Genomic DNA, 14,355 nt, shown 5'->3' with positions numbered 1-14,355 from the left:
TAGGTTCTAAACGTGTCACAGACATATAAAAATGTTGCGAGGTCAAACTAGTTTGTTTACCACCAAACCCTTCCCTTTTAATCTCAAAAAGAGAGGCGAAAGATACCAAAGGGACATTGAAAATATGAAATAAATATTTTACATAACAAAGGATAGACCTATGTTACCGGTATAAACAACACAGACATTGAGAAAGCAAAAGACACAAAGAACAACACTTGAAACTAAAGCAAGAGCAACACGAACCCCTTTAAAACAAAACTAAAGGTGATCTCAGGTGCTCCGGAAGAGTAAGCATATCCTGCTCCATATGTGACACCCGTCGTGTTACTCAATTAATGGAATAACAAAAGTTGCTAAGAGCGTTCAATAAAAATCAATTTAGTTTTTTTTCCTTTAAATTATTGTATGATCGACAAAAAAACAACAAAAAACCGGTTCAAGTAAAACACAGTGATGCATTACACTTTTCCCAAAATGCCCGATGTTACTAAAATCAATCAAGATAGCACTGGAGAAGAAACCATGTCGTTTTACACTGTAATACTTGTGGCTGTACTTCGGTTTAGATTTCATACAGCAACGTTATGAACGATCTTTTTATGAGTACTAAAACATGTGTTTACACATAAAGTAAAACTGAACAATATCTTCCCGTCCTATTGAAAATATATTTTACAATCCCGTCATCTTTTCCTCGAATGTGACCTACTGAATTAGATTAATCACCAGGTTTGTACCAACACTACGGGTGCCACATGTAGAGCAAGATTTGCTTAACCTCCGAAGCACCAGAAATAACCCCCGGTTTTCGGTGGGGTTCGTGTTGCTCAGTCTTTACTTTTGTGTACTGTTGTTTGTCTTTTCGTCGTTTTTCGTCATGGCATTGTCAGTTTGTTTTCGACTTATGAGTTTAAATATTCCTTTCGTTTCTGTTGCTTTTCTCTTTAACAATTCTATAACTCCATTGAAGACAATATTTGTATTGTACGAAATATGCACTAGTTTAATTGTGTGACTTTATTTGTATAGCAATATTGCTGACTGCAGGATAAAGTGAGATATTTTTTTTATCAGTTTTCGCATGTTCCTTCGGGATAGAAAAATGAGTTCATCACCCTAACATTTTTTTCAGACCAAAACCGTTTTTAGGAAGAGAGGAGAGTAAGAACAATGAACGAACCAAAAAAAGATTAGATTTTGAAGATTGGCGGACATTTACAATCACTGAATATTGAAAGCCAACTGAACTTTATTGATTTGAATGTTTTCATCTAGCTCTTTCAAAGATTTCGAATTTGTTTTGCGTGAACCCCCTGAGGGGTTCACGCCTATATATTGGCGAGTTTTGGAAGTGTCTATTGGCCATTCGATATCCTCGGAATGAAGATTCTCGGAACGTCTCGAAAATTTTCGATCATTAATTTTATTCAGGTAGTTATCTATGTCTTTGATACGGTCCCTCTATGAATAGGCTACCACGTGGCATTGTACATTTCAACAATCAAAGTTCATTTGTAGATTGGAAAATAAAACAATAAAGATTAGGTTGCAGTCAAAAAATCATTTACATGTTAGAACCTATTTGCCTTTTGACAAAACAAATGTGTTTTTAATAGCGTGAATGTTTATCAAATATCAAGTATAAGGATAACGCAATTATATAATTCATGCTTTGAGACGGTCTCTGTCCGCGTTGTATGTGTAGTATTTAATACAGCGTGCTGTTGTGCATTGTGACAATTAACCTGGGAATAGTTTTTTGATATATAATGACCCAGAATAATCTGATTATTTCTGAACGTTTGTCATTTGATATTTTGTATTTCAATCATAGCATGGGAAAATGTCGGAAAGCATGAAGAAAATTAAGAAAACGATATTTTTGTTAAAAATATTTATCTTAGGTCGGAAACACAGTGGTTGGAAAGTAGAAAGATAATCAAACAAAAGGATTGTTCTGTCAAAAATATCTAGTTTCATTAATAAATACTACCAGACCAAGAGAGTATTCATTATTAAGTTTAAACTGAGACTGAATTTATTCTTAATAGATTATAATTAAAATTATCATATAATAAAATTTAATGATCTAATAATTAAATTGATTTATTGCATTAACAATACATTTATTTGTTTATTGTGTTTCAAATGTACGTCAGTCCATTATTTACGTTTTGCCATTTAAATACTTACAACCATATATTTAAACATACGAAAGAATATGCTTTGAAGCGCCTCGTGGACTTTGGTCATATATAAACACGTGTTCCCGCTAAATTTTCATTCCACGAGTATTTTTCAACAAGATTGCACAAGGATAGGACCAGAGCGTTAATAAGATAAGTTGATTTAGTTTATTCATTATACTTTAAATACGTTTACTTTTATGCATTTTAATTCACTTTAATAATTTGGTTTACATTTAAAGAGCAAACTTTTTACCTGTAACGATAAAGTAAAACAGGTAACTTTAAATTTAACACGTGTTTGCACGGGGTCGTAATTTTGTTTCCCTTTACTTTCACAATTAAATACATGAATTGTTTTTTGTGAATTCAATATTACATTTAAATATATGCTTATTTATTACCGTTTAATTTCATTGACTTCTGGTTGTTGCATTTAATTCACAGTTCTTAAACATGGTATTTTTATCGGTAAGTTTTTGTTTTTAATTTTCCATTGTAGCATTGAATATTCTCATTTAATTAGCTATGAAATGCATGTGTAGGCTTGCTTACGATTATACGCTTAGTTATTTTAATTCGCGTACTTTATCTACCTGTATTGATTTAAATTCACACTTACATTATACCGGTTATTCAAGTTACGGAAAGCCCGATTATTACAAATGTAACGGCATTTATTTAATTAAAAAATCAACTGCTGTTCAGTTTGCTGGATGTTATTGTACATACATGTATATAGCCGTCTTTAAATTTGATATAATAAATTGACACTTATATTATACCTGTTATCAAGTTATGGAACGCCCAATTATTACAAATATATTGCATTTACAACTGCGGGTTATTATACACTTCTAGCTGTCTTAAGATGCGTACTTATATACACATTTATATTTGTATATATATTTCAAGTACGGAACAGTTGTTAAATTCACGATTTTATCTATATGCAGTCGAAGCATCAATGTAATCTGTTTTATAAATTAGAACATCTTTATATATTTATAAACATTATACTAATATTGATTTCATTTATAAAATGCCTAGGAGAAGGAATGAATATCGTCGGAGATTACGGCCCAGGGTAAACGACGTTAGGGTTCAACAACCTGCTCATGAAGAACCTGCACCCGAAGAGGAACCCGTCCCTGAGGAAGTTGTCCAAGTGGTCAACAGAGGTAGACGTGGAAATAGAAGGCGTGCTGCGCCAGAGCATCAGCAAGCAGATCAACCTGTGGAGCCCAATAATCAGCCTCCACCTCAGAAACAGCTGAAAACTACAGCAGTTCAGGCTGGACCGGGTAATACTTTAAATAATACTGGTCCCTTGTTAATGCCATGTGCTAATGAAATTGATATAATTGTTTCTCAACAAATAAAAGAAAAAATTTGGAATTTTGAATATGTTGATTTTAGTATTCTACTCAAACAAAATAGTCAATATTATAGCAATGTGGACCAGAAACAAAGTGTTACTGTTGAAAATGGAATGCTTGTCATTTCCAATAAACCTTCAAAGGTCAATACTATAAATAACATTGAATTATGGACTGAAGCTTTTGCAAATTTTTCTAAAATACTTCTTCAAAAGCATGCTTGCTTAGCACAAGACTTGTTTACATACATGTCAATCATAAGAGATGCTATATCAGATGCTCCTTTTGACAGAGTTTACCAGTATGATAGACAATTTAGATTACGTGTATCACTAAATCACTCCAAGTCTTGGTCTGAGATTGATGGCTTTCTTTGGTTGAAATTCATTGCAAAGGGATCGCAAGGCACACCTAATCCTGTAGTCTATCAGGCTAACTTACAAAAACCTTGTTATGATTTTAACTTTAAAGGATTTTGTCAGAAATCTCAGTGTTTTTATAGACATAACTGTATGAAATGTTCATTACAACATCCAGCCTTATCATGTGTTAGATTTGACAGGTTACAAGGTAACCAAGGTTTTCATTATGGATCATTGAGGCCACCAATGTTTAACCAAAATAGACCTCAAATGTCATACCAGTTTCGACAAAACAGGCCTTCATTTGTTCAACAAAATAGATATAGGCCACCATTTAACACAAGGTATTCAGTACCTAGATTTAATCAAATGAATTGAAATTAACCTTTCTTTCAGATTTTTCAAAGGATAGATATGATATTTGGAAGATGGGACATTCACCTATTAATATTAAACAATTACAGTTATTTTTAACATATTATCCTAATGAACAGGACAAACAAATTTTGTTTAATGGTTTTAAATTTGGATTTAGTTTGAATTATCATGGATCAAGATTTCCATTTGAATCAAAAAATTTAAAATCTGTTTTGTCAAATCCTGTTGGAGCTAGATTTAAGATTGAATCTGAAATATCATTAGGAAGAATAGCAGGTCCTTTTTGTAAACGACCAATATCTAATCTTAGATGTTCTCCTATTGGGTTAGTTCCTAAAAAAACTGGGGGACTTCGTCTAATTACCCATTTATCATATCCGCCATTGAGCAGTGTTAACGATTTCATTGATGAAAGGTTTACCTCGGTTAAATATTCTTCATTTGATAATGCTGTTAATATGGTTAAGAAACTTGGAAAAGGTGCTAAATTAGCCAAAATGGACATTAAGTCAGCATTTAGATTACTTCCGGTTTATCCAGGAGATTTTGATTTACTTGGTTTTAAAATTGAAGATGAATACTACATAGACAAGGCAATGGCAATGGGCTGCTCAATTTCATGTGCTATCTTCGAAAAGTTTTCAACCTTTTTGCATTGGGTTTTAAAAAGCAAGTCTGGTTCAAATAATATAGACCACTATTTGGATGATTTTTTATTTGGTGGCAAATCAGATTCTGATGAATGTGAACAACTGATGTTTCAGTATGATGAAATTTGCAAAAATTTAGGAGTCCCACTTGCAAATGAAAAAACTGAAGGTCCAACTACACTGATTGAATATCTGGGTCTTACAATTGATACGGTAAATATGCTTGTTAAAATTCCACATAAAAAGGTTGAAGAACTTTTAGACAGAATTATTAAGTTGTCAGCCATGAAAAAAGTAACGTTAAAAGAATTGCAGTCAATATGTGGTTCATTAGCTTTCTGCACAAAGGCTCTACCTGCTGGAAGAGCGTTTAGTTGTCGTTTGTATTCAACCATGGGCAAAGTTTCAAAACCGTTTCACTTTATTAGGGTGACATCAGGCATGCAAAATGATTTATTAATGTGGAAATTATTTTTGGAACAGTTTAATGGGATTTCGTATATAAATGATATAGGATGGATATCAAATTTTGATCTTGAACTATATACAGATAGTGCCGGTGGATTAGGTAAAGGGTGTGCAGCTTATCTTAATGGTAAATGGACTTTTCTCGAGTGGCCTAAAGAATGGAATAGTTCAGAAATATTTAAAGATATAACATACCTTGAAATCATTCCAATAGCACTTGCAATATTTTTGTGGTTTGATCAATTTTACAAGAAAAACATACTTTTTCACATTGATAATTTGGCAGTAGTGAATATTTTAAACAAAAAGTCAAGCAAATCTGAACGAGTTATGTCCATTTTGAGATTAATTGTTTACTGTTCACTTATTGGTAATTTTCAGTTTAAAGCTGTTCACATTTTGTCAAAGGACAATGCAATTGCTGATGCATTATCTCGTGCAAATTTTCAGAAATTTCGACGTCTAGCACCACTAGCCAACGATCGTCCACATCCAATTCCAGTGGAGTTCTGGAACCTTTTAAAGACGAAGTGAATAAACTTTTACAGCACTCTGTTTCTTCAAATACAACGAATGTGTATGAAAATGCAATCTGTTCATTTAATAAATTTCGGACCAGTTTTCAAATAGAGGGAAGTTGGCCACCGCCTGTTGATCACATAATTAATTACGTTGCATATCTTTCAAAAAATGGTTATTCCTACACCACTGCAAAAACATATCTATCAGGAATTAATCATAAGTTGAAAATGAATAATTGGAATGATTATAGCAAATCATTCATTTTGGAAAAAATGTTAAAAGGTATGCAGCGTTTGGGTAAAAGAGTTGATTCAAGAAAACCTATTACTGTTGATGTATTGAAACGGCTTATATTAATTCTTCACCATGTTTGTAAGTCAATTTATGAGACAAAACTGTTTAGGGCAGCATTTGCTTTAGCCTTTTTTGGATTTATGAGAATTGGAGAAATCACATATGTTAACAAAAATGCTGATAATCATGTTTTAAAAATATCAGATATTAAATTCAATGATATTGATTCTGAAGTTTTTGTTACTATAATGTCTTCAAAGACGGATCAAATTGGTTGTTCAACAACTTTAATATTGTCTTCAAATGATAATGATAACGAACTGTGTGTTGTCAAAATGTTAAAAGATTACTTACAGTTACGTCCAGATTCTCAAGGCCAACTTTTTTGTCATATTAATCACAATAAATTAACTCGTTTTCAGTTTTTAGCTGTTTTAAGATCTGCTTTGAATTTTATTAGTTTGAATCCTGAGGAGTTTAATACGCATTCATTCCGAATAGGGGCTGCAACTACTGCAGCCTTGGAAGGCAAAACGAATGAAGAAATACAAACCCTGGGGAGATGGAATTCTAATTCTTTTAAATCATATATAAGGCTAAGTCGTTTGGTAAATTAAATAATTTTAATTGTTTTCAGGCATTTTTGTGGTTTGGATTATTGGATCTTCCTTGGTTGCCAAAGCCTCATCACATAGTCAAATAAGACCTTTGGGAAATGATTTGGGGTTGCATAAGTTAGGCTACAAGTTGATGTGGGCAGGAATGTCCGGTATGTCAGTATATAACGTTGTACCCATAGTAGAGAATTTGATACATTGTTGCGGTTTACCAGATGCTGTTTTGCTTCACTGTGGTGGCAATGATATTGGACTTGTTAACTGTGCCAAACTTTTATTTGATATTAAATTTATGCTAGATATAGTTGCACGTATGGTGAATGGAGGTAAAATTATTTTTTCAAGCATTTTACCAAGGTTGAAATGGAGATATTCAAAAGATTTGAAAGCAATGGATGCAACCAGGAAACGTATAAATAGGGGGGTTAAATCACATTTAAATAAAACTGGGGGTTACACTATAACTCATTCTGATTTTGAAGACAAACATCAATCTTTATTTAGTCATGATGGCGTCCATTTGTCGTTTATTGGCAATGATATATTTTTGAATTCATTTCAAACTGCTTTAGAACAATTTTACTATATACCAAATAATTCTGTTTATCCGATGCATGAATGATGTTGTTTGTTTATTTTTGTTGTATGTTGAAAAGAATAACAACTAGTTGATTATATTTTCATTGAATTTATGCTGCTTATTAAATTGTCATGGCGGATTAGCATTTGATTGAGAGTTCACTAAAATGCCAATTTTGGCAGTGATTTATTCAAATATCGTTCATTAAGCTGTTATGGATCTGCCCAGCAGCTAGAAATTGTTATGCATTTACTGTTGGTTTCCCTTCAGTGACCAATTGTCATCAAGTTTTAACTTGTTGGCCAGTTTGTTGATGTTGGTTGTTTGTTGGTTTATATTGTTGAATATTGTTGAATAAATGCCATGACAAATAATCAGCCAAATTTCAAATTTCAATTGTTTGTTTGTTGTTTATATTATTCTTGCGAAGGAATGAAACAAAACAAATCTGCAGTTGTATATTCATTGCACACATTGAATATGCAATAATAAAATTTAATGATCTAATAATTAAATTGATTTATTGCATTAACAATACATTTATTTGTTTATTGTGTTTCAAATGTACGTCAGTCCATTATTTACGTTTTGCCATTTAAATACTTACAACCATATATTTAAACATACGAAAGAATATGCTTTGAAGCGCCTCGTGGACTTTGGTCATATATAAACACGTGTTCCCGCTAAATTTTCATTCCACGAGTATTTTTCAACAAGATTGCACAACCCACCCTCCCTCCCTTTAACAAACAAAATTGCTGCTGTTTTTAGTTTATTTTTCAGATTACATGGTGAACAGATCCAAATGTATTGAATGTTCCAATTAGATTGTCATGTATCATCAAAATTGTCAGACGTTTCAATATTCATCGGCAGATCCAATGAAACCTGAATATTCAAGGAATTTGCAGGAATAATTAAAAAAGAGAATATCTATCGTCATGGCATTCCGTTCAATATGGAAAGTGCGTTGGATGTCATCATCAACAAGATTCAACTGGCAGTGATTTATTCAAATATCGTTCATTAAGCTGTTATGGATCTGCCCAGCAGCTAGAAATTGTTATGCATTTACTGTTGGTTTCCCTTCAGTGACCAATTGTCATCAAGTTTTAACTTGTTGGCCAGTTTGTTGATGTTGGTTGTTTGTTGGTTTATATTGTTGAATATTGTTGAATAAATGCCATGACAAATAATCAGCCAAATTTCAAATTTCAATTGTTTGTTTGTTGTTTATATTATTCTTGCGAAGGAATGAAACAAAACAAATCTGCAGTTGTATATTCATTGCACACATTGAATATGCAATAAACGTGCATTATGTCTCACAGGTTTGAACAGTCATTACATTTTGAAAAGTATATGCAAGGTATGAACACCAATGAGCAGGGATGCGTTCCCAAAGTTAGTTAAATATTTAAATTTAAAACAGTCGTGAATGAAAAAAATTAATACTTGCATGGTTTTAATTCACAAGGATTTTAAATCCTTGCATCTCACAAAAGCGTAATTTATATTTTACAATAATCATAACAAAATTTGATTACTATCATAATGTTAATTAATTTATACTGTTTTAGTATGGATTTTTAAGTCGCTCTTTATATTTTGTATAGCAATATATTCATATAGTGGAATGTTTGAATTTAAAAGAGATTGATTTAATAAATAAAATGTCCATCCGTAAATATTTATTGATATTATATTTTAAATTTTTCGGAAAAATTTACTAACAAGAATGTATGTTAATTATAGAATTTCATTTTTTGTTTGTTTGTTTGTTTTAATAGTTCAACCTTATAGCATCTAAATATTTGTACTATGATACGATTTTGGAAATTGTATTAATTGTTTTGACCAGCTATCATTTACATTATATTTCACCCTGTTCATATGCACACTATCGGTTTGCGTTCACAAAAATTCCGGATAAAATGTCAATGAATCCGGAGTCAAAACACTTGAGGTAGGTAGTTTGACATCCGAATTCAACTATTAGATTAATATATGTGATGACGCAAATGCGTATTCTTATCTAGAGTATCAGTTCGTATGCTTTCTATTTACTATTCTTGCGTAAAAATACCACGTGCATGTATAAATATTAATTTCACTCGTAAATGCGAATTTTCCCTTTTCTTATCTAAATCTAAAAACGCCAGTAAGAGCTTGACATGTAGTTCTTATGCACGGTCATCATTACTTACGGTATTCTGACCTCTAGCTGTTTCTCTTTAGTTTTCTTTTTGAGTCACTGTCCTATTATAAACTTTGATATTTTCGAACTGCTAAGGATTTTCTACCCAAGGAATAGATTACTTAACTTTTATGAGACCAAAATAAGTCTCTTTATAAGAGGTCCCAATGAATCTGGTGTGTTACTCTCAAGAAAAATATACGAAACCTTCTTATAAATTGCATGCCACATTGATTCACTTCACATGGAAATTGGACTTTATTTTTTTTCTATACAGCATCTACCATGAGTACAGACAGCTTCAATAACGAACAAAGAATAATTGAAGGCATCCAGGAAACAAAATATGAAGATATGATAGATAAAATAAATGCATCCAGATAATAAAGCAAACTCAGTGCTTAAATTTATATTGCGATTAGTTTGTGCAATTTGCATTAGACATCCGGTTTGTAGAAACTGGGATTTGCAAAAGAGTTATGAAAAAATGATGCACACTCCCAAGTAATACATAAAATAGTCGAGCCTTAAAATATGTATATTCAAATAGTAGCTGTATATAATATATACACTTATCCACTCACAACTATCCAACATTGCTTTCAACTGACTTGTGCAAGAATCTACACACAATTACATATTTTTAACAATGGTATTTTAACATCATCATTATCTTATTTTATTCACAGTAAAATATTTCAATTCAAAAGCAAACACAAATTCAGCAACAATTTTTTGGTGATCAGTCAGCAGTCTTGGGTTCACGTATTGCTTTTCTTTTTTTAAAGAAAGCAACTTGTTTTATTTCTAATTATCTTCACGATATTGAAACGATGTCGAATTAATTTAGAAATGCCTGATCTAAGCTATGTCAGCACCAATATGATTAACTGAATACTAAAATAAGTAGTGTTTACCAACAGATAAGTATATTCAATAAGGTTTTCTTTAAGAATTAAGGCGTCGTAATCTGTTAGCCCCTAATCAAAATATAAAACTTTTAACCATTGCATATTTAATGTATAAATATATTATGTCGAGCGGTTTTAGAAATTGGATTTAATTGACCCGCAGGAGTAGAACCTGTACTACAGAACGTTCGTGTCGTCTTGTAAAACCGTTCTTGCCCCATGACCTTATTGCCAATGCTATATATAAAACTCGCGAAAAATTATATAAGTTTCTTCTGGTTGTGACAAAAGGTAAAATGTGTTACCGTTATTGAAAAGTTAGATTAATGCTACCATACAAAGATCAAATTACATGTAAAAAAAAACAGAGGCATTCTGTTCTAACGAAGAACCCCCCCCCCCCCCCCCCCCCTTATTTTTGCAAAACAAGTAAAAGTAATAATTGGTTCAAAAAGATGGTATTCATTAATATAAACAATTTTCCGAGGGGATCAAACAAACAGAAGAAAGAATAACAAGCGATGAAGTGACCACGTGACTCCTTCAACTTACTTCTTTCTTGCGTCTTCTCGACCCCAAGCTGCTTCATAGGTGTCATATTTTCGACCTTATCACTACAAAAGAGAAAAAGTAAGATTTTTCAATACTCGTTTGCCTAAAATACATATGGTTTCACAACTTAGATTAGACCGTATAAAACAATGGTTTATTGTATGATGGAGGTATATCTCCGTGGTATTACATATTGATTGATTGATTGGTTGTTGGTTGCGTAGCGTCCGTTTGCAAATATTTCATGCATGTTCAAGACGATATTACATATTGCGTTTATATTTTAATTTGGGGTCAAAAGAGACTGTTTGGTAGGCAAATATGGAGACATACTACCTCGTTGACCAACAGGCTTTATTTTTAATTTATCGTTATGTTTTAATAAATCTACTGTTTATAATGAAGTCAATACATTGTTTACTTTTGACAACAGTCTTAAATAACCGACAATTTAATTTATCATTTTTTCCGGTAAAATCTGAAATCATTCTATCACCATTAAATGTAGGGCCTGTAGTAGTTATGTTTTATACTATTGTTATAATATTATCTTGCTATCTGAATTTAATAATAACTTAAATGAAACGTGTTATGTTGTTACATATTTATAAAAATAAGGAGATGTGATATAATTGCCAATGAGACAACTATCCACCAAAGTTCAAATGAAGTGGATGTATGTGGATGTATATTAACATAAATTAATGCTAAATATGCTTACCGATTCTTCTTCATTCTTTCTTCTATAATTTTTCGTATACACGGATTGAAATAATTCAATATATGTTTGCTTCTTTTGTAATCACTTCTAACTGCGACAGATGAAACTGTGTAGTGAAGTGAGGGAGATGCCGTCACTTTGGCAACGTTTGTTCAATTATGACGTTCGCTACCGCGGCCTTTACAATACATGCGCTAAAAATCTTTTATAATGCAACGCATGCAATTGCGTTAGATTTTACGTGTGTAAAGTTATTGTTCGCTAACTTTGTGTAATGCTACAAAGTTTTTATCTTTGAGCTATTCACCGATCATTCAAAGACAGAAAATACCAAAATGGACAATCGCAAATCATAAGTCGATGAAAAACAGAAAATACCAAAAGATGACAGACAAACAAAAGTTAACAAACATTACACAAAACGCCAAGCAGCAACACAAATCCCACAAAAACCAAATTGATGTCGTGTTATTACTATTTTTCTCAATGATTCCGAAACAATAGTCTCTTTATAAAGATAAAGGCACACATTGTTTTGATTTGATTTAATTATTTTTTACAGCAATTCGATTTCATATTTTTTGTATTTACTTATATTCTGAGAGAGAGAGAGAGAGAGAGAGAGAGAGAGAGAGAGAGAGAGAGAGAGAGAGAGAGAGAGAGAGAGAGAAAGAGAGAGAGAGAGAGAGAGAGAGAGAGAGAGAGAGAGAGAGAGAGAGATTTACTAAAGTTAACAATATCACAGTTCCATGTATACTAAGCAGATATAACAAAATGCTGTCATTTTACAAATTCATAAATGCTTATACATATAGATGGCAACTTTAAAAAGTCTAAGTATATTTTTGTTTAATATTTTTAACAAAATTCATAAAAAGGACATTCAGGTATATATGAAAGATATCTGTATATACTTATTCTAGTTAACGATACACCTAAACAAAAAATATATTTTTGGGCGAAATGCCTCCCTTTTTGTATGTTGCAAAAATCAATCAAATAACGAGAAAGAAAATCGGAAACAGTCATATCAAGATATTTCAATTAGCTATATATAAATGTAAAACATTAACCATAATCGGTTTGTGCAACAAAGATCTGACAGTATGAGTTACACTGAGGTACAACAATATTTTATTGTAAAATCCTCTGAAAAGCAGGCTCATGTGAATATCGTCATCAAGAGACAAAGCTCGAAGCTAAAACGAGGAGTAACAAAGTAACAAAGTAACAAAGTAACAACGTAACAACATAGCAAAGTAACAAAGTAACAAAGTAACAACTCAAATTAATTAAAGGACCTAAAGAGCCTGTGCGGACCTGCATCTTTAACCATGGCAACTTTTTTTGGTAAAAAACATCATTAAAGGACAATAACTCGACAAAGAAAAAAACTCTTACATGGAGTTGACTGACGATTTGGACTATGTTGACTTATTTGTAGATATTGTCTCGCTTATCATTTAAGAATTTAAGCTATTGTGATCTATCATTCTTTTATAGCTGGTCTACTAAGCACCCAGTCAACTTGAAAGAGCGTCAAAATTGTTACTAACATATTCTACACAATGTATGTTGCTTTAGGCTGTAACATGCAATAAAGAAAAGAACAGTGACATAAACAATATAATAAAAAAAATATGATTTTTGTTTTGGCTTAATCATTAATTAAAGTGAAATAGTGAAATAATAATTCGCTTTTAGCAGCCAGTTTGGTTCAATTTTGTCAAAATGAGATAAGAAACATCGCTGATGAATTATTCACTTGCAAGTGAATAATTCGACCTCATTGAATCCGTATTCATGCGACCTTCAATTTAACCCCTTAAAAAAGAATGCCAACCCTGAAAGTGAAAAAGGGTAAACCATTTGATTGACTGATTCGATCCACAAAACTCATTCTTACACAGGTAAAAACGATGGTTAACGTTTATTTTTAACCTATATTATAAAATCAAACAGACCTAGAAAAATCCAATTGCACGAGTTCGCTATCTATTTGTATCTATATTTATGTTTATATCGGGTTATATAACCGTCGGCAATCTTCGGAGGTTACCTCGATATTTAATTAGATGGCGTCTAGACTAAAATACACACGAAATGTTAACAAATATTATCGAGCCCACGCATTGTAAATTGTTTATTTTAGACTTTTTATAATTTGGATATACGTTTTAGTATGCATGTTATAAACCAAATATGAGAATTTGAGTCAAATCGGTGAACACGAATTTGACAGCTAATGCCCCTTTAATATCAAGAATTACTACGCCCACTGACAGTTTATCAAAAATAAAACACGTCCACTGACCTTATATTCAAAAAATATACATGGTTTCCACGTGTTCACTTTTAACCAATGATATTCCTAGAAGTGTATGGGAGGTAAGAAAATACTACATAATCCAGTTTTAAGGACCAAAACGTTTTACCACGAGATTTATTTACTGAAAAATAAAAGAGGCGAATGAACAACATTTCTGAAATAATTGTAATCTATTCTCCAATGTTGTGTCCCTTTGAAGATCG

The sequence above is a fragment of the Mytilus californianus genome, unplaced genomic scaffold (assembly GCF_021869535.1).
Source record: "Mytilus californianus isolate M0D057914Y unplaced genomic scaffold, xbMytCali1.0.p SCAF_1, whole genome shotgun sequence".
In the NCBI taxonomy this organism is placed as follows: Eukaryota; Metazoa; Mollusca; class Bivalvia; order Mytilida; family Mytilidae; genus Mytilus; species Mytilus californianus.
The sequence above is the reverse complement of the archived record's forward strand: the minus strand, read 5'-3'. Positions refer to the sequence as shown.